General features: G+C 38.9%; 1 protein-coding gene across 5 annotated transcripts in view; it reads right to left on the bottom strand.

Moving 5' to 3' along the window:
- Nucleotides 1-20995, bottom strand: part of LOC124174396 (octopamine receptor Oamb) — a 112926-nt gene that overhangs the window by 25278 nt on the left and 66653 nt on the right. For 3 of the 5 annotated variants that reach the window (XM_046553522.1, XM_046553524.1, XM_046553519.1), the window contains exon 2: nt 17054-17137. The exons of 1 other annotated variant lie outside the window; for it this stretch is intronic. The gene's annotated coding sequence lies outside the window, so the exon portion shown is untranslated. Of the gene's footprint in view, nt 1-10062; nt 10238-17053; nt 17138-20995 lie in introns of all 5 variants that reach the window. One more of the 5 variants, XM_046553521.1, reaches the window with a different exon arrangement.

The following is a 20995-nucleotide window of genomic DNA, read 5'->3' as shown; positions in this document are numbered from 1 at the left end:
TGGAAACGGAAGTAATGAATTTTACGTTTTTCATATTGGCATAATCTGCGAATGCACGTGTATAGAATGGCCTACTATATGAAATGCCGAAAATAACACTTGAAACTTTTCACAATCATCGGCAAATGATGATTCGATGACAGTTGTATTAATTTACGGAACAGAAACAGAACGAGAACAAAAATAGTTGAAAGGAGTAATGAAAAAAAAAACATTTAATTTAATTGATGTTAAGAAATCGAAGCACCGCTGTTTGACTCAATCTCTATGTACAACGATACTTGCGAGTTTGAGTCAGTAGAAAACAGTTTACATAATTAAATATCTACTTGAATCATTGAAGTTTCTGCAAATTGAATCAAATCTATGTGTTGTTATTAAAATTTCATTAGGTTTACGTACAAGTTAAAATTTATGCAATTCCAGGACTTAATTTTTCTCGTTGTGGAGAGAGATCCGGCGACTTAACGAATACTGTTGTCCAATCATTAAGCGCTCTTGAAACACCTCGAAGTAAATATAAACGATTTCACAAATGGCATCACCCACCAAACATCATTTTTGGGGGTCTAATGCAAATTGCATTTCACCATAAAATCCAATCTTCTTCCGATAAAACATTGCGGATCTTTTTTTTTTCAAGTCGTTAATCTGGTGATATCAATTTGATTTTAAACTGTTACCATTTTTAAGGCAAAATATTGCAGGACGACATTGCATCCGGTATTGAATACGAGATTTACCTTGCTAAGGTGAAGCAAAACAAAACGAGAATAATCAACCGTGAAACGTGATCGTCCCAGGACGAGTTATATGGCAGTTGAACAAAACTGCGCACCGATGCGTAACAAACCGACGTGGAAATACTGTCGAATATGGGAATAATATACGTCGGTCGTATATAATTACACGGAGGCTGGCAAATGAGATGCCAATTAATTAGTTTCGAAGTCAGTTCGACATCGTAATTATTGTTCTCATAACTGATATCACATATTACGTCATTCATTGTCTGATAGACAAATAAATCATTTTACATTTGTTTCAAAACTAAATTAAATTGTACTGTTGTTTCACCTTCCAATCTATCCATACCTGTTCGTTGGGAGATGTAATTTCTGCGTGAGACGTGAAACTCGAGGATACAGTCCTTGCATTCATCGACGCATATTCTTCGGGAATTTTATCTTCACCTTGTTATAATGTATGATTAATGTGCAATTGTTTCGCCATTCTGACACGATATGCAGGGTCGTAACAACGAACGCGATTAAATTATCCGTATATAATACGTACCTACAAAGAAATCAGACCTCGTGTAAAGCGGGTTCGAAAAATGCAGCCGTAAAAATATCCTCGGTATTTATTATTATTGTGATTATTATTATTATTATTATTATTATTATTTAAAAATTTTCTCTCCCCTAATCGTCGCAGCAGTATAAAACAAACCCGCTCGCTAGCTGGATGTATCCCTAAGTGGAAATGTTTATTCGTACCGAAATGAGGTTCCATGGACACTATCGTATACTTTGGTTGTATCCAATCGATAAGCGGCGTCATTTATTTTGGACAGTACCTGACCCCGTCGGTTTTCCGGATAAGTAAACAACAGTGGCGTAATTTCACCTGATTTTCACCTTGATTCAGTAACGAACCGAACGAATCGAACAACGCGCCTCATTAGTCGCGATATATCGATATATACCGAACGCGGGGTTTAATTATACGAGTGAAATTCCATCGACTCGAGGAATCCGTTTATAGAGTCTGTGCAGAGACCGATGTCTGTTCATCAATATTTACTCATACGCTGCTAAGTTTAGCGTCTTGACTAATTCGGTGAATTTAGATTCACAGTAGAGCACAGGTACTGTAATAACATCAAGACGGATGATCGTTGTCGGAATTCCGTACGAAGAGGGCAAAATCGACGTTCCGCGAGTTTCAATCCTCCAATCGTGACGATTTCGCAGGATACGTAATAACGGATGAATAACTGCAAATATAGAAGTCGAGTGGGCGACTCATGTTTGATGCCTGGAGCATTGAATCTATGCGCGAGAGATTTTTTCCACCTGCTGCAGGGAAACAACGAAATGTAAGGTAAAAGGAACGGGGGTGGAGAAAAACTGAAAAATAAAACGAACAAAAAATGTCAAAAATCCTACACGAGGGCGTTGAAAGAGTCGGAGATTATAGAGAGAAAGAGAACCGGCTTGTTGTATGGATACAGTAGCGGGATTCGCGTGGGACTCGGATTGTGAATTGCAGATGCACGTCTATCGGATTCCTGCGAAATGCCCGGCAGGACAATGAAGCCGAGAGTGCTTTGCCGGACGTATTTCGCATAATTGCCTTTAACTAGTACCATTGATATTCAGAAAGCGTTTCACCGCGTATACGTCGAGGATTTCCGGTCCATCAGCTAACGATTCGAGTATTTCCGGGGACGGTAAAAAACAGAGATTGATAATATTGGGAATAGACTTTGACTCATAGAGCAGATCTAGTGGTTCTACGCGTTCGGCGAGTACGCTTGTTTTATCGAATAGAGACTCTTTCCGTACAATCACTCGGCTAAATGCTCTTCGAAGCAACGCGACTTACTGAATCGTCTCTCAACGAAATGTCTTGATAACGTATAGTTTGAATAATAGCTGCAACAATTCTTGAACATAAAGTGTCAATGTAAAGTATCTTCAAGATTATCAACTAACGGTGAAGTTATATCATAAAAAAATCAACATTTTTCGTCGAAAACGAATAACGTTGTGAACAGCCGTAACGAGCACGTCGCCATTGATTAGCTTCAAGCGGACAGCATCGCTGATTATTTATTATTTCAACGTAAAACAGAAAACGTAAAGAGAGACTTTGTGCAAATAAATGACAAACAGTAGTGAGACAAATTAAACTAACGAGAAGCGATTTACATTTACAATTTCAAATTTATACAATCTCTTTCGTCACTACTAATCGTAACCTCTCGTCACGAACGGTAATGTTTAATACACGCACAATTATACATCTCCCCGCCTTTCTTGTTACAATTCGTGTCAATATTCCTCAGCAGAATTAGCTGCAATATTTTTACGTATTCGGCAAGAATGCCTTTTTTGTCCATAGAAGATTAATATAATCGCTTTGATTACTGTAGCAGAAAATATCTTTTGCGTAATATTCTTTCATCGACAGAGTAAAATTCATAGCTGATAGATGAATTCGCCGAAGCATGATCAGAGAGGAATTTATGAAATTCTCCGATAGCTGAAATGCTCGTATAATAGAGATGAAATTCGAACGGGTGGGGATTAAAGTCCGGTGAAGGCGACACGGAATTATACCCAATAGGTATGTGTACCATTGAAATTGAACGTGTGGGCGTACATGCGGAGCAGAGTGAATTTAATTGACATATTGTCGACAGATTTGTACCTTGGTTCGCCTTGTTTCAGATTATTTATTACAGAATACAAGTTCCTGCGAGCGTCGAACGTTCCGCAGTCCGCATTGAGCCGCAGTAGTAAAGCCATTGATTTGTCCGACGAGCGTGTCTGTTTGCATCCGAAATCTTGTATACCGGGTTGAATTATTTCAATCAACACGTGCCTCGCGACAACTGTGGCTAACTATCAATATGCATCGTTATCATACACTGCGTACAATGTTTAATCTGCATCGTTCTATACGTACATACGTACATACGTTACACGTGTGTATGCATGACAGGTGGAAAGCTGCAATCACGCCTTTCGTTTCAGTACAACGTTTATAGTACGGTTGTTGTACGATCGACTACACAGCGGAAAAATTTTCAAATATTCCGATTTCTTTCATTATTATTTTTTTGTTTAATTTATTTTTTTACTCGACTTTGTCCTTCTATGTTATTTTTCGCTTACGCAACTGCGGAATATGAATGCGAGGAAAATTTCATCTCCAGTCAAATGATACTCAGAAATCTTTAGAGCTGCGCGGGCTTTCCCTGAACCTGGCGTCATTATGATTATATATATGTATATACACCGTGCCGTGAACAATGGGTTTAATTCGCGGTTAGACGGTGGGTGTGAATTTTCACTGCGACGATATCGGTCATAATATATAAGCTGCATTGCGCTCGGCGAAGTTTTTATCACCTCGATTCAAACGGTCCAGCATCAATTAGCCTTGAGCTCGATAAAATTAGGCTTAACAACTGCGAATCAATTAGGAACGATAAAAAGGCGATTAATTACGCGTCCTTACCCGACGCAGCTGTTCGAGTCGGAGCCTAAAGAAGCTCTTTTATGTCTGTTCATGGCACGAAAACGGGTAATTTCTCAGTTGTCACCCCTCAATGCCTCCGATTGTGAAGAGTTTGAAATTACCCTCGTCGGGCAAAATCGCCATTTGGACTTTTGCTTTTCACCTGACTTCCGCGGTTTCGTTTCAAATACTCACAATCAGAGGAGCTTTCTGCCCGGGTGTCCACCGTCTCCCGTTGCTTGCCGCTTGTCGACGTCACTGCAGCGAAGAGAGAGAGAGAGAGAGGGTGGGAGGGTGAAGTGAGAGACAGAGAGAGGAAGCGAGGCACTCGGAGAAGGAGGAGGAGGAGGAGAAGGCGATAACACGTAACAGGGACGAGCCGGGTGTAATACTTTAGTCACATGCACCCCAGTCATCGATCATGAGCAGCCCAACCCCCGATCCTCGAGGTCCTGGCGCACGTGTGACCGACGTAGGGAGGCTACAGGACCGTTTAGCATCGACATTGGACACATCGCATTAGCCGAAAACGTGCCTCGGTGTCTTTAGCCCACTTTGGCAGTCGCTCTTTGTCCGATAGGTACAAAGAAGACGAATGAAAAAAGGGGAGGCGGGAAAATAGAAGCATTAACGGGGACGTAAAAAAAAGACCTCGTCCCTATTGTGCGAACCATTTGCTGATGTATCAATCGACCACCACCCATATCCTTTCTTCGATATGTAATGCTCTACGTATAATACACATGTGAAAATGGGTATACAACGTCCATTATCGTTATCGCCAAAGCGTATTGTGTATAAGTCATTCGTGCATAAGAGTCGGAGAGTTTGACTTGCGCTTATGTACGACTGACGCTTAGAACGTTGAGAAAATTTGAATATTGTCGAAATTGCAAGAAAATGAGATACGAGTAACGATTCGATATACGTCGTACGAATTGTCGATGTACGACGTTGACTTCGTTTTGTAACGTTAATTTTATTCCCGTAGTTCGCTGCGTACGTTTAATTAATTCAATAACATCTTGAAAGCAATTTAATGTTGTAGCAGTGTCAAATTAACGCAATAGTGAATAAGAAAATATAATACGAGTGACTGTAATTCAAAATAATAGTACCGCGCCCTAGATCTCCTGATTAAAGGTGGAAAACTCACTCTCGTCTTATATGCCGAACTATAGTCTTCACTTATAGTCAAAAATGAAAATACTCATCGAAATCAGATATTTATATGAGTAAAAGAGTCAACATTTTCCAACGTACATTCACGACCAATGCCGAATTCATAAAAATCATCTGCAGTTCATAGAACAAACTGTAAGTTAGACGTCTTGTGAAAGAAATACAGATGCATGCAATCAGTCAGTTTATATCAATTAATTTTTTCATTATGCCAGATTCTTGAGCGTATAAAGGCACTTCAGCTGTAGATTGAGAGAAAAACGATACGTGTTACAGGGTGAATGAAAAAAAGGCAAAGAAAACGAAAATCGTTCGGAGGGTAATGATCGGTTGGCCGGTGGCTAAAAATCAATTACACTCACAGTACTGAGAGCTAATGGTAAAATGATGACGATGCTTTTTCAACCTCGTTCATGGATATATGAACGCCATGCTACTGATTGATATACAGCGTCGAAAGCAGAGCTGCGGGCTTCTGTGTGTCTCTCTCTGTGTGTGTGTGTGTGTGTGTGTGTGTGTGTGTGGTACACGTTATCCACCAGATACATCTATTATATACGAGAATTTCGTGCAGGTGGTGCATTATACGTCATTCGCCGACGTTCCCGTTGAATAATTCATCACATAACCAGACAGGCATAAATATTATCTTCAACAAAATGAAAATTAAACATTTTCCCTCTGAATTTGGCGATATGCATACATGTGTGTATATATATATATAGGCATTGATTATATGTACGTTGATCCACCGGCGCATTAGCCAATATGTGCAAAATTCTCCCGTTGCTCCTTTATCCACCGATAAACGTCACGCGTTCAAAGCTGGTGTAACGATTAAAACGCCTACTCACCCTTCGCTCAACGAATCAAGATTATATCCACTACGAGTGAAGAACAAGACTTCAAAAATTTAATCATTCAGTTTTCGAGGATGACGTCAAACTCTGATTTTAACCATTCGCGTTCCCGTTTATTATAGTTTTTTTTTTTTTTTTTGGTCGGCGTCGAAGAAACTTTGATTAACTTAATTAACTCAGAGGGTACTATTATCGATATTATTGTTTATCTCCAACGAGCAAAAATTTTTTTTTCAAATCTCCATCTATCAAATATAATGTTTTTAAAAAACAATCATTCGATTTCGCTGTCGATGCGTGGAATCACCTTTTATGAGAAATTACTTCATGAGAGAGAAATAATCCGACAAAACGATTGTTGTGATGCAATATTTAGATTCTTTGCACAGGGTACACATGGCTGTTCGTAATGGGAAAAATTGGAACTAATGGCATGAAAGAAAAAAGCTGAAAATTAAAAAGATGTATCAAGCGTGGTGGAAATTCGAGAAGCGGTAACGCGGAAAAAACCGATACCTTGACGTTTTATCTGGGCCATCCATCTTCGTGACACCATCTTCGTCTTCGACTTCCGGACCTCAACCGGTTGTTATCTTATTTCCGTTGTCAAACTCAAGAGACTGCGGAAGAATCTTGCGTGAATTATTTTTAAAAAATTCACGTCAACGGGACAAAAACGATGGATACGATATAACTTCTCACGGTATTCTGGATCCGTAACAAGATTCTAATACCAAACATTCCAAATACGAGGAAATCTCACCCTGCAACTTCATTGACGAACATTAAACAATGAAGAAATTTTCACGTGCGAAGACTTAAGATACTATAGACATTCCAAATTTGATGATTGAAGAATTTTGGACCATTTTATCGGATCAGCTGCAACAAATTAGAACAGTTTTTATGAACATTCGAAATCTTTGAAAATATCTATACGTAAGATTAGCTGTTTGATTCGATCTATCAAATTGTTTTTGAAATTGTCAGGTCAAAAATAATAAATTCTATCATACCAAGTGTGTATTTTTTATTTTTCACTCTCATGCAGTATATGGAAGTAGATTTAAATCAGATTTCTTCGTGAGTTTTGAACACGGAGGCTGAGAAAAGAAATCAGGTAATTACGAACGCAGATTATTACATCCCTGGGAATATCCTTGGAACGCATGAACGGAACTTCGGAAATGTTTTTTAAACTATTTTTCATCTGCAGGAGATGTACGTGATCCTTTGGCATACAAATGCGGTTTGACATTCGAAGTGTGTCGTTGGAAGTCGGGATGCGGAACTTCGTTGAACAATTTTCTCACCGGAATATCTAAGATTGTACATTTTTTTTTTTAAATCTCCTTCTGTATCCTGTAGGTGATGAAGTTCGTTCGATAATATCCACAGAGGTGCAAAGATACATACGTTGTATATTCGTATATTGTAAACGTATATGTATAATAATAAATTATTTTTGTCTGATACACGCTAATGTATATTCTTTCTGGATTCGGGCTGCTACCTGATAAATTCATTTATTTCGGTATAATGTATCCTCCGAACCACGAAAACTGGCCTTTGTTAAAATAACATCGAAGCCGCTCGCGGCCGGCTTTCAAATTTCACAACTTTGTTTAATCCCGGGTGTTTGTTTTGTCAAAAGTGACAATCTGGCCCGACTAATGATCGCATATTTCGAGAGCTATTGTACTATTGCTCCGATGATTAATAAAGTCTATTTCTATAGATATGTCCATTTATACAGCGTATAAACGTGTACAAAGTTAGCGCACAATACGAGGTATGAAAATTTTGGGAAAGTGAAACTATAGAAACAATATTCACCAATCAGTTGAGGAAAGTTTTTGAAATACGTAACTTCTACATACATTATTCGCGGACAAGGTGTCGGATACGCCAACGAAATTGACGTGAAGTAAGCGGGTACGGTATAAAAAAAAAAAGATACATTATTAACGAGACAAGTTTCCAGTTTTGTTGGCAGTGAGTTATTTAAGGATTGCGGTTCCTTGTAATATCGTGTACAGCGATACTAATAAAGACACTTTGTGACGAGGTAAAGTTATAATACCGAGTAATCGGCACACTCATTTAGAAATGAAAAACGTCGTTACTCTTTAGTTTGCTGTTCTAACTTTTGTGTGATGTGTAAACCCCGTTCCCATAGTATCGGTTACCGTGATACATGACATATGACTATTTTTTCAAGAAGAACAAACCGTGAAATTTCAACACAACACAATTCTGACCGTAACAAAAAAGAATACCGTAACACATACTCAACCATGTGGTACACTGATAAAAAACTCAATTTCATTTCAAACCTCAAAACTGTATTTCTTTGTTGTGATAAAAAGTGAAAAAAGTCAAGTAATGTGGAGTAACGATAACTAAAAATTTCTCCCGATGCGTAGACGTTAATTTTTGTACTTTGGAGCTGGTAATTCTGTTCGCTAAACCTGCAGCTTAGTCGTTGCATGAATGGGGTATAATCAAGCACCGTCGGGTTTCCACGTCTTGAGTTTCATAGTGAAATTCTACCGGGAGGTAGCTGAAACTTAGGTTGAGGAGATTGTACAACGAGTAAGGCGAGAGTCCAATCTCTGACCACAGACTAGAAATGCTGGTTTGGTATTCTAACTCACGGCACTCCGGGATCACGGCGATTCAACCTGCGTCTCGGGGGAAAACTGAAACTTTGATTTGACTCGGATAATTCAGGATCAAATTATGTGTGGGATTATGAAATTAAGACTAGTTTCAGCGCGTAAAACGTTTAAGTTTCAACGATTACCGTCCGAATTCAAACTCAGAAATGGATTTGAGCACCATTCGTAACTGACCAGGCTGACTTTTCATAACAATGCTCTCCTGATAGTTTATAATATTGCTACAAGGGGTGAAATGACCTGTTTTGCCCCCTTCTTTCATCCAGTGGTCGTCATAGATAAAAGACATGTAAGAGCTTTCATATGTCGCGAAATGAATAAGGTTGCTCAGTCACCTACAGTATTATTGTAAAAACAGTCTTGTTTCTGATTTCTATCTAGAATCACGTATCGCCGATATAAGCATTTTTCATTGCTTGATTTATTTGTGTTTGTTGGATCATTTCTTTTCGGTCAACAATTTTATTCCGTAACGCGAGATCTTTACATTACAATGTAAACTATCATTCACTTTGTACCCTGATTTTATCCTCCTAGAAAATATATAACTAATTTATCGAACAGGAATGATAGAATTTAGAATATGTACGTTTCGGCTTAAATTTTAATAAGTTCCTGAAGATTCTTTTTTAAATGACTAAAATTGGTTCAGACTGTGAATGTGTAACATTTGTTATTCGTTGGAGGATCGGGTGAAATTCTACTCATTTTAAAAGACGCCATCAGAGGTGAAATTTTGAGGTGATGAAAGAGAAAATTATGAAAGAGGAATAAAAATTCATCTATTCGACGTGTGAAATTTTCGGCTCAATGTCGGAAAGAATTTATCTCGAAAGACATTGCACTGCGAGTGAATGAAGAGAGGCGTCCCCGGTTATACAGACAGTAAGTAAGTATCCATGCGAGGAGTCCAATTGGAGGCGAGAGTTCTTCAGTCTGAACTTATAGCTTATATATATCCAGGCGGTTTTTCAAATTTCCTGATATTCTTTTCTTCTCTTTCATACTCTTTTCACTTTTCACTTTTCTCTTCTCTCTTATTTCCTCGGCCATTTCGCCCATCCGTAGCAGCTAGTATAGGCACGTACCGAAAATTGAAACATCCATCTTTGCGCTTCTCATCTTCTCTTTCATCACGCCACACCTGCGCGGATATCGCGCCACTTCTCGAAGGAGGTGAGATGCTCTGAGAAAAGCCAGACACCTATTCACAGCGGGCCGAAATACCGCCGTGAAACTTTCCAAAACATTCGAGCCCCACGTCTAAACATGAGAGAAGAAAAACCTCTTTTTTAAATTTTGCACGCTCAGCTGAAATAATATTGTAGGTAAAGCATGTGTAACTTCTTCTCTCAATTCATGACCGGTTTGGATGAAATGTTATCGAAAGCTTCAATCATGAATGTCGAACGCAGAATCTCAAAGGATTCTTTGTTACTAATACGAAATTAATTATCAACCCGCAATAATCGTTCATATAGTAATTTCAATAGACTCAGGAAACAGAGGATAAGATTATAACAAATTTTGGAGAAAATATTTCGACAGCACGTTTGATACGTCGGATGATGAAGGGAAGAAAAAGATCAGATTTTACTCAAAATTGTAGGAAAAGAGGGACACGTCAGGGTTTTGGTTAAAAAAAAAAAAAAAACTCGCGTCAACTATATTTTTCCCTATAAATATAGCAGGTTTTACTTTGCACACAGTGGTTTTCACAGTTTCCAGAGTAAATTCTGCATTCTACAAAGTATATTTTTCCAAAAAACCTGAGGCGTCCCTATTTTCCTGCAGTTTTGAACAAAATCTGCTCTTTTCTTTTCTCCGTGAAGATTGAACGGCTTTGCGGTAAATTATCTCTACGAGTGATCGAGCTGTTTTTAAATTCACCAAACGTCAGTATTCACAGATTCCCTCGATAGACGCCCACGTATCAAACCATGCGCAATGTAATATCATACCTGCAGCAATCGAGTGGTCCAGAATTTCGTTACACGTACGTACCTATTCGCGACTCCGCGTTGCCTTCGTTATTATTATCATTGTAACGTATTGCGGGGCGCTTCGGCACTGCTGGGGAAACCGGTTGTTTAATCCATCGAGAGATATGGACGATATCGTGAGGACAATAATTTTCCACTGCTAGCCCGTAGAGGGATGCCAAAATAAGCGCCTCGTTTCGCGGCTATTCACCGCGCTTCTGTGTGCGGAAGGTCGTCGAGAGGCAAAGTAATGTCTGAATTTTCCTCTTGGGGTGAATTTGTTAAACATTTTTTGCTTCATTTTCTGTATCATTCATGATTGAATTTTTGACACTCAGATTTTAGGGTGCGGTTGAAAGTTTTGGATGCTCAAAATTCATATTCACCGTTACGTCGAATTTTCAACGATATTAATGAATTGGCGAAAAATTTACCTACGGTTTTTTAAAAAGACAACGCAATTCATATGATTTAGAGAATTCTAACCGTATGGAATTTTGACAATGCGGAGTGTTCACTTTGTAAAAAAATGATTACAATTCGACTTCGTTATACGTAGTTCGTCGGAATTTACATCATCCGGGAGTGCAATAAACTCGTAGTTTAATTTGAAGTGAAATAATTATATATAATAATTTGAAAAGCAAAATAGATACTAATCGAAGGAACACGAGGAACCAACTGCAGGCACTGCGCATTTAACGATTAATACTAACAAGGGTAAGCTAGCTTTGATCTTTTCATTGAATTCCGTCTAATAAATCACGCGAAATTTAATTCCTTGTAAAATATCGTTAGAATTTCAAATTACTGAGTCTTTTCATCGATGTATCTTACTTTGAGAGAGTCTCTCGAGTCTGAGTGTTAGCACCGAATATCTGAAGCCATTATTTTGCACCACGCAATTGTAAATTCCTGAAATGCTAATTTCTCTCTCTCTCTCGTCTTTCAACGATGAAATTTTGGAAAAATGAGAATCTCTTGCGGTTTCGTTGCGACGTTGTGCAACCAAAAACGTAGGAACAATATCAACAGGTGAATGAATATCCGATTAACTATCAGCTACCATGTATAACTTTTTCACCTGATTTCTCTTCACTTTTCGACGTTCAGAAAGGCTGACAATAAACCTTGATGTCGCAGAAAGATCGCGAGAGCAGGAAAAGAGAACGAACATCAGGTGTTTCGTGTATCCGAGATAAACGAAGTGCAGCCGCTATCGAATCTTTCTTAAAGAAGCGTGATTTCTTTGATGATTGGATCCCACGTACCTCAGCTGAGACCAAGCAAGTCTGCCAGCGTCATTGTCTTTGGAACAAAAGGCCCTATCGTAGATGCACCTGCTCTAGTTGAAGTTCTTTGTCTAGCTATTGACGGGGGCCTCTTTGCGGCTACCTGGACGGAATTTTTTCGTAATACATGCAACTAATTTTTCATCATCTTTCATTATTTTATTTATTTATTTTTTTAAATAAAACCAAGTATAATCGATACGAAAATGAGTAAATTATGTCAGGGTTTGAAGAGGTTTGATTGACAAGAAATCGATACTATTTATTAATTATGTTACTAGAAAGTCCGAAATTGAGTGTTTATCATATTTCCATACCCCGAAACTGAGTGGATGTTTTTTTTTAAATCTATAAAAACAGCCGGAGTAATGACGAAAAGATTGTACGTCGATACTTCATATTGGAAAATTGCTTCATAATGGTTGAAAGTCTAGTAGATTTCCTCAATTTCGTTCTACGATCGCTCGTTTTATTCGGAAAAGTATCATTTTTTTCGCATTTCAGTTCACTCTGTGTATGTAAGAAAAAAAATCGCGGAAACCGTCACTTGGATAATCTCTGACCAAAAAAATATATTGGATTAATTTTGGAAATTGGTTAGACCGTTGGAACGATACAGCGTATCAAATTGCTGAATTTCTAGATGTCTCAGACTTGTGCACCATAAATATTTGAACTTTTTTAGAAAATATTTGACCAGATAATTTCTCAATGAACAAAATTTTCCTCTTTTGAATTTGGAAATCGGATGCACCGTTGTAACAATATACAATAGGTCACGGTATTAATTCGCAGATGCAGAGAAATTCACGTGATTGGATTGGACTTGGGACGTAATTGGTATTGGAGTACTTAAAAAAAACAAAAATGTCTCGATAGAATATTTACTCCAAGAAGTGTCACTAATCAGACTTTCAAGATTCAATTCCCGATTTCTATACAACGTTGAGGCAATATTCTCAGATAAATTTGATTCGATTGTTCACACTCACAGCTTTTGTGCATTAGTTTTCCAACCCCACACTTTTAATTTACTCACTTATTTACTTCTTGTTGTAAAATCAAGTGACGAAAGATTTTTTGTTCTGTGTTTTATACCTCAAATGCAGAAGCCAGTTTTACGTCACACTTTTCGCCGAGTGTAGTTTCCGACATAATTTGGGCTTTGAGTTTCTACGGAGGCAGCCGCTTTCTTATTGTCGGAAGTTGGGGGCGCGGAAAATGATACTGAACAGTGAAGTTGGCGAGGAAGCCTTAACAATACTTGAGTGACGTAAGCGAGTTCACTGGACTGTACTAAGAATGAGAAACTCCAACTTTGTGCGGCATAACGATTCACGGACGTGATCAGAAACGGCAGATTTTTCGCGACTCCGCGACTCGCAACCTCTATTAAAATTTATCCCAAAAACCTGCACGCCTTGAATTCTGTGCCAAAAGGTCGTTCTTCTCAAAATTTGACCCTGACCGAAACGTGACGGCCGATTCCGTGAAATTGCTCCCAGTTTTGCGTCACGAAAAGTGAACACACCCAGCAGCGAATTTTGCAACCGAAATACTTACAGACACAATTTACAGTTAGTCTGGCTTTGAACAAACATGATTTGACGTCAAAGTTTGAATCTGCATCTGAGAAATTCCGTGAAAACCAGAGTCTTTCTTATGATGCACAGTTTAAAAATTCCGGTCATTATGTCACCTAAAAATTTTTCAACGAAAGGTATAATTTCTGTATCAAATATTCGATGAAGATTTTTGTCGTTTAAAAAAAGTTGTCTCGCGAAAAATCACTTGTACGTGTGTGCGTCACGTATCGAAGGAAATGAAGATGAGAATATAAATTTATCAGCCAAAAAACATCAATTTTACTCAGAGAGTTGTTGAATATCAATTTAAATATTGTGTTTTTAACAAATGAATAGTAACTTGGATCGGACGATCGGTTTTTCTTTTCACATTTCTTAATTTCATTCCTTTTGTGATTCACGACACGTTGCTTCAAATAATACACGTATTTTGGTAAACCTGAAATTCAAATTGAATAGTGATACAAAGCTTATATCAGATCCATTATCGAATAATCAGATAAACGCGCTGCCAGCGGTATTTATAATGCGCACGCGCCCGTTTCACAGGTGATAAAATAGATTCTCACGGTCCGACGTATAGCGTATAACGTGAAATATATACGCCCTTTGTATCAACCAGCGCGTTTTAAATTTTGAATGGCAAGTCAGCAGAGTCTGTGAACATATATTCGCATATCTGCATGCCAAGCCGTCGAGTTTCGCGTGATACCCGTGTGTTCATAATCCTTGACCAGAATAACGTGTGCATAACAAAAACCTTCGCGTTATTAACGCCGCACACTGACGCGAACTGCTTTTCCAGCATAAATACAGTGCCTTCTAATGAAGCTGCAGGGAGGGAAAAAGAGGGAAAAAGAGAGATAGAATTAAAGGATGGCCAGAGAGGAGGGCGAGATTTAGCGAGGAGAAAACAGGCAACGCTCCGACGGCTTCTGCTCTTCGTTTCCTTTATTTTTTCATTTTTTTTTTTACACCCAAAATTCAGCTTTTTTTCCTCACCCGCTTTTTCTTGTTCATCCCGTTTCGTTTTGTCCCGCACGTATAACAGTCTATAACCTACAGCTTGGACGGCTGTGCGCCAGAGGGTGAATGTTGACGAGTTTTCTCGGTATCCCAGCGCTTTATTTTCATCTCCCGGCTACTGTGATTGCGGAGATTTGAATTATCGCGAATTATGTTTGTACTCTCGTGTCCTGTAGAATGTATAAATACGCGTCAACCCTCGGTTAGATTCCTCAATCAAGCATCAAGCCAGATGAATCACGTATTACTAACGCTAATTAGCCGCTAAGCGATCTGACAGTTTTCGAATCAAAGATGAATCTTTCGTACAGACTGGTGTAAGATTTGTCAAAAATTATTATCCATATTATTAAATTTGCTATCTTTTCCTCTTGTCCCACAGTACTTGGAATCGATAATTCAAATTTGCACTGCTTTTGCCATTGCAATTGTGAGAATGCCGAAAAATGATTTTTGGGGAAAAGTGTATTTATATTTTTTCCATACGATATTTAATTCGATGCGAATTAAACTTGGGTGAGGATCTTAGAGTGGAACACACGCACATGCATACCATACCGTATGATATTATCCTATACCGACAATTATACAAGACTCCAAGATGTTCGCGGTTCGTGCAAATAGGGATGTGGAATCAGGATGTAGATCTCAGGCAGCTGTAGGCATTCGTACGACGGCACGGAGAAGGACCCGTTTCATTTTCCTTAATTTTAACCCCTCAGGAATCGCGCAATTTGAAGGACAATTATCGTTCCGTGGGGTTGAATTCGCATGAGGCCAAGATTCGGCCGAATTGGAAGCGATATTATCACACGATGCGATAATCAGCACGTGGAGATAACGCGAAATTTAATTATAATTATGTATAACAGTTAATAGCGGTAACGAAAGATCGGCAAAATGATTATTTGAACTTTGACTTCATAGGATCGTTAGAATTCGTCGAAATTTGGTTATGTTTTTATTCCAACTTGGGATCGAAACTTTCAACCAATTATTTTTACTGTCGCAAAATTTTATTCTTCATACAGACAGTGAACTCTACCGGCTAAAAACTTGCAAAGGTAGATTTTTATGTGTTTTGACGGCAAATCTCTGACTTTGAAAACAAAACGCAATAACATTCGAATTAACGACACTCGCAGGCTCTGAGATTATATTCACAGTCCAAGCTATTAGTCGAGTAACTTAAAGCGCCCATGAAAACGAAATTGAAACAAGTTATACGTGAAACGTCACTGCAAAAAAGGCCGTTTGAATAATATGCAAAGTCACAATGTGCCGCTGCCGTCTTCTTGAACACCGTTTGAAATGACGTTGTTAAATTGCAGATGAAGCTAAAAACGGCTTCGCCCTTATCCCAGTTCACACCTTCTGTTGCGCGATTCGTCTTCGCTACGCGTAAACGCGAAGAGTACAACATATTTTGAACAAAATAATCACACGTGAAAAATTTGAAAAATAATCAAACATTTTGTCGTTTCCTTTCTTTTTTTTTTTTAACAGAGTAAAAAAAAGAAATAAAAAATGGAAGGATCCTAGAAAAATAGAACTTGATTTTATACATATCATTTCCTGCAGTTGAGCGAATGGAAAAGTTTCAGCTTTCTAAATCGCGGAAATTAACTTATTCGCCTGCCATCTCACTTTGCGAAGTAGTGTAGTTGTATTTGCAATTTTAATGTTGTTCCAAGTTGAAAACCAGACGTCGAGCGAACGGCACTTAAGCTCTCTGTCTGATGTAATTCATGCGCTACTTATCCTGTGAATCCATACGACTTTGGCTCAGTCAAATACTCTGACTCTGATAACTTGGAGCAAATGGCAGGGAGAGGAAAGTAACCGCGATACACAAATCTGGAGTACAAAAATGACGAAAACACTTTTCAGCTCAGGGTGTATTAGTGCCAAGTGTTTCTACCCACATTTACACAAGTTTGAAGTTTTCAATACGCGTAGTGCTAATTGAAAAAAGGGCCGTCTGCCTGAAATACATTCATGCAGAATACAGTAGCGGCGCGTCGTAATCGCTGCAGGTAACGTTGGCACAATTGCTTTGTATACCAGGGTAACGAGGGAATCTATGCAGTTGACGTGCACGCACAATGCTGAAAATTAACTCGAGCACATCGAGCTTTCATGTAATGGAAATTAATTAAACGAGTACATGATCAGAATGACGTGTATAAATACCTTGTGTTTTATTTGTCCACTTTGACGCAGCCTTCTGAACCGAAACTACTGCTAAATTTCAATCATTGGCGTGCATTGCGAGTTCTGGAAACAGAAAAAAATACAATTCAAAAAAATAACGCTTTGCAGTTGACGCACGTCTAATTTTGATGTATAATTGATGAAATTTTGGGTTTTCTTTTGATTATCGTAACTTGTTATTTTCAGTCCTGTGTATTCTACTCAGATGCGGAGAACAGCGCAGCATTGAAATGTCTTAACAGGTGGAGGTCGTAATATTCGTACTCGTTAATTCAGTGCCGGGGTGCTTACATTTGATTATCCCCAGAGTGTTGCAGGACTTTGAATAATACCTCGAAATGAAAATTGCCTGTTTTCGCACCTCGCGTAATTCCGTCTTCATTGAATTGACGACTGGTATCTGAGCAGCATGCATACTAAATTATTCTAAGAAACACGAGGCTGAACAATTCGTAAAAGTGTTCAGAATTACTTTGCAGCGGGGTCAATATATAATTCAAATGTATAAAAGGTACCATAATTTTCTCGGGTTATCTTGGGAAAAAAATAGTAGACTTTACGGTGTATTGTTTAGAATTATTCAACCGTCAGGAATCTAGATGAAGTTAGAACTGTGACGAGAGTTAACGTTGGGAAATTATTCTTCTGGAAGTTTGCAGACACCCTAGGCAAGCAGGTATATATTTGCAATATAACCACCGAGAGACGGGAGGAGAGAATTAATTCCCATCGCTAGTTGTGTAATCGTCACCAGTTAAAGTATGTTCCAACATCTTGCAGGCCAACGGCAAAGTCGGCTTGGCTTGTTCATTCGTCGAGAGCTTTCAAGGCTCCAAGCTTCTCGCGGCGTGACGTCAAACCTTCGATTTTCCAAGCCGAGAGTCGTAATGCAAGTATTCCAAGCGAGGATCACGCTGGACTGGCGAAAATTCGTCATCGTACAAGTGACTTCGTTTATTCGTCGGCTCTTTGTTTCACCGAAAAAGCTGGTGGGACTGAAATTAGAAAGCCGGCTTATCACGGAATTACCGCTGCCCTCTCTTTCGCCTTCTCGACAGCTTTTCCCCCGCAACGTTGTCTATTGATGGAAAGAAGGGTCCGTCTCGAAATGTCCTTTGTTTTCTTGCTAATCCTTCGAGTCGCCTTCATCGACGGCAAACGACTTATAGAATTTGTGGAAAGAGACTCGAGAAAATTAGTCCGAGAGAAGGATCCAATTCCAAGCGTAACAAAACGTGAATACAGTGAGAAAAAAAATAAGAAAGGAGACGAAGAAGAGAAAAAATTAGAAGAAAGAAAAGAATCTCGCTCGATTATATAAGCATGAAAGATTGTCGTTACATAAATTTACATCGTAATAAGTAATTTAAGTAATAAGTGAAAATTTTGTTCAGTGTAGCAAAAGCATTGCAGACTTCGCAAATTGTATGAAATTGGTAGCTGCAACCTAGGAGAAAATCACGTTGTTCCGGTATTAAAATTTCGAAAGCGGGGACTTGATTTTTAATCAAATCTTTAAAGATGCGTTTGTAGCTGCCGTATATTCTTTCTTCGTTCCTTTACTTTACTTTTTATTCGATACGTGCTCTGATTGAACACTGAGAAAGGAATTCTTTATTGCTAAAACTGAACCCCCAGAAGGTATGAATGAAACAAAGAGAAGAAAAGAAAAAGTTCATTCCGACTTCAATTTTAGAAGCTCAATCGCGCGAAGTGTTTCTTTTTTATTTGAAGAGGAATTTTTTGCCAGTCCAGGCGCAACAATTTCTTTTAAGAATTCGAATAGGTATTGTCTCCACCCGAATACGCTCTCCTTTTGTACTCACGATTTTCAAGCTCTTGTTCATTTTTAATATTACACAGATCGGCTCCATTCGGTATAATATTTCGACTGTAAAGCCATTGCAAAATTAACTGAAACATCACTAATCAACGTGAAGGATATTGGATTAAATGCATTTGTGAACGATCCTGTTTTCGTTACCGCATAATATTTGGGAAGTTAAATGTATGTAAATGAAAAACATGAAACGGGGAAAGATAGAAGGAAGCAGAATAAATATTAAATTCGCTCGTGATTACCCAAATATAATATTCCATTCGTTTACGTCAAACAAGCTGTATTATACTGCGGTTGACAATTTTCGAAAATACCAAATACAAAACACAAAAAAAAAAAAAAAGAAAAAAATACCTATTCGTGTTCTGGAAATAACGGATGAAACATTTGTACATAACTGCTCGTTGATTGTCCACTCAATTTCTGGGATAACGCATATCGACTTCACCGATGTACACATACATACCCTGGGGCAAAACATTCGACTACAATATCCATCGTCGAACGCTGCATGTACTGCAGCCAAGTGTAATGCATGCGTCCATAGATCGCGGTGGAAATTTTGCGAATAAAGCGATAGCGATTGATTCGCAGCCCCATTCGCTTGTTTCCCTCCGTGGATGAAAAATGAAAAACGCTTCCGCATGAAGGCAGCAAAAGGTATATAAAAAAAAAAAAAAAAATAAATAAAAAAACGAAATGTTCATTTCGTTATTTGTGTGCGGGGATTCCAGACTTTCCCTTCGTTTGGTAGTAAGTCGAGTAAAAAATGTTGAATCAATTTTACGACTCGTTTCCCAGCCGCACCTCGAGCGCTTGTTATTTCTGTGAAATTTTGTTCGAGTGACATTTTGAGTAGGCGAGAGAAACGAATTAGCGAGACATCCGGTTGAGTCGTTGAGGCGATTGTGTTGGAACGTGATAGAACGAGATTCCCTCGGAAAGGAGAGGAAGAATGAAGAAATTGAGGAGGAGAAAATTCAGACGGGCGTCAGACGCACCGAGTGAACTGTGCCAGACACTCCTTGAGTGATGGACACTCGCCTTACCTCTTAGCGAAAAACCCCCGGCGAGTTAAGAACGCCAAGATCGGTACTCGCCGAAAGCAAGTCAGCCCTTTCGAAGTGCGTGAATTATTCATTCATGTGCACCGCGAAGAGAGTTCCTATTGGCAACTGTAATATATACATTTCCGAATCCCAAGCTTGTATTTACATTTCTGCTCCACTAGCATGACAGTGAATTAATGAAACCGATCCCCCCCCATTTTCATTTTACCCTTATCCTCGTTATTCATACTTCGGATCTCTGCTTCAACGTTTTATCGTTTTTCCTGTAGTTGTAATATCCTTTCAATAATTTCTGCTCGGAAGGATTTTGGCCCGGGATCGATTTTGAGATTGGAAAAATACAAACGGCTGCAGTATTCGATTCTGGTCTTCATCCGAGGCCGATTTAGTCCAAACGATTCACTTATCTCAAAGAGACTTAGCTCCGAGAATCGAGTCAGCGTTTTCGCGGCATCTATCTCTACCCGCAACAATGCCGCGATATTTAAGGTACAATGGAGAAACGGGATGCTGCGGGATGAATCGCGGGGTAAACACAAGGGATACAATACAAGACGTAAAACGTCTGCGTGACGGAAACACAATAGATAAACCTCCACTAAACCGCGACGAGCGATGATTGAGCTAGAGCGGTGAATCTCTGGTGTGGAAAAACGGACTGGCAACGAATTAAACAGTCTATTGACTTTCCGCCGGTACAGTTGAAATGAAAGAATACGAAAGTAGGTACAGAAATCGCAATTGTTCAGACCGCTCAAAGGCGCATCGAATTTCGACTGTTCGCGGCTTTGTTCGTTTAATCGTCCCACCGCTAATATCCCCGAGCACTTGTGAGTAGTTTGAGTAATCGGATGGCTGTACACGTGTTCGTAACTTGCAAATTGGCCATTAAATTGTGCCCCTGAGCTCAACTTGAGCCAGCTCAAAGTCTACGGGTAAGGAACAAGACTCGAGAAAACAAAACACGACAGCTGCTGTGTCGAAGAACTTTCCACGTTACAAATTTCATTG

This window comes from Neodiprion fabricii, chromosome 1 (genome assembly GCF_021155785.1).
Source record: "Neodiprion fabricii isolate iyNeoFabr1 chromosome 1, iyNeoFabr1.1, whole genome shotgun sequence".
In the NCBI taxonomy this organism is placed as follows: domain Eukaryota; kingdom Metazoa; phylum Arthropoda; class Insecta; order Hymenoptera; family Diprionidae; genus Neodiprion; species Neodiprion fabricii.
Note: the sequence above shows the minus strand (reverse complement) of the source record. Positions and strands in the feature narration are given on the sequence as shown.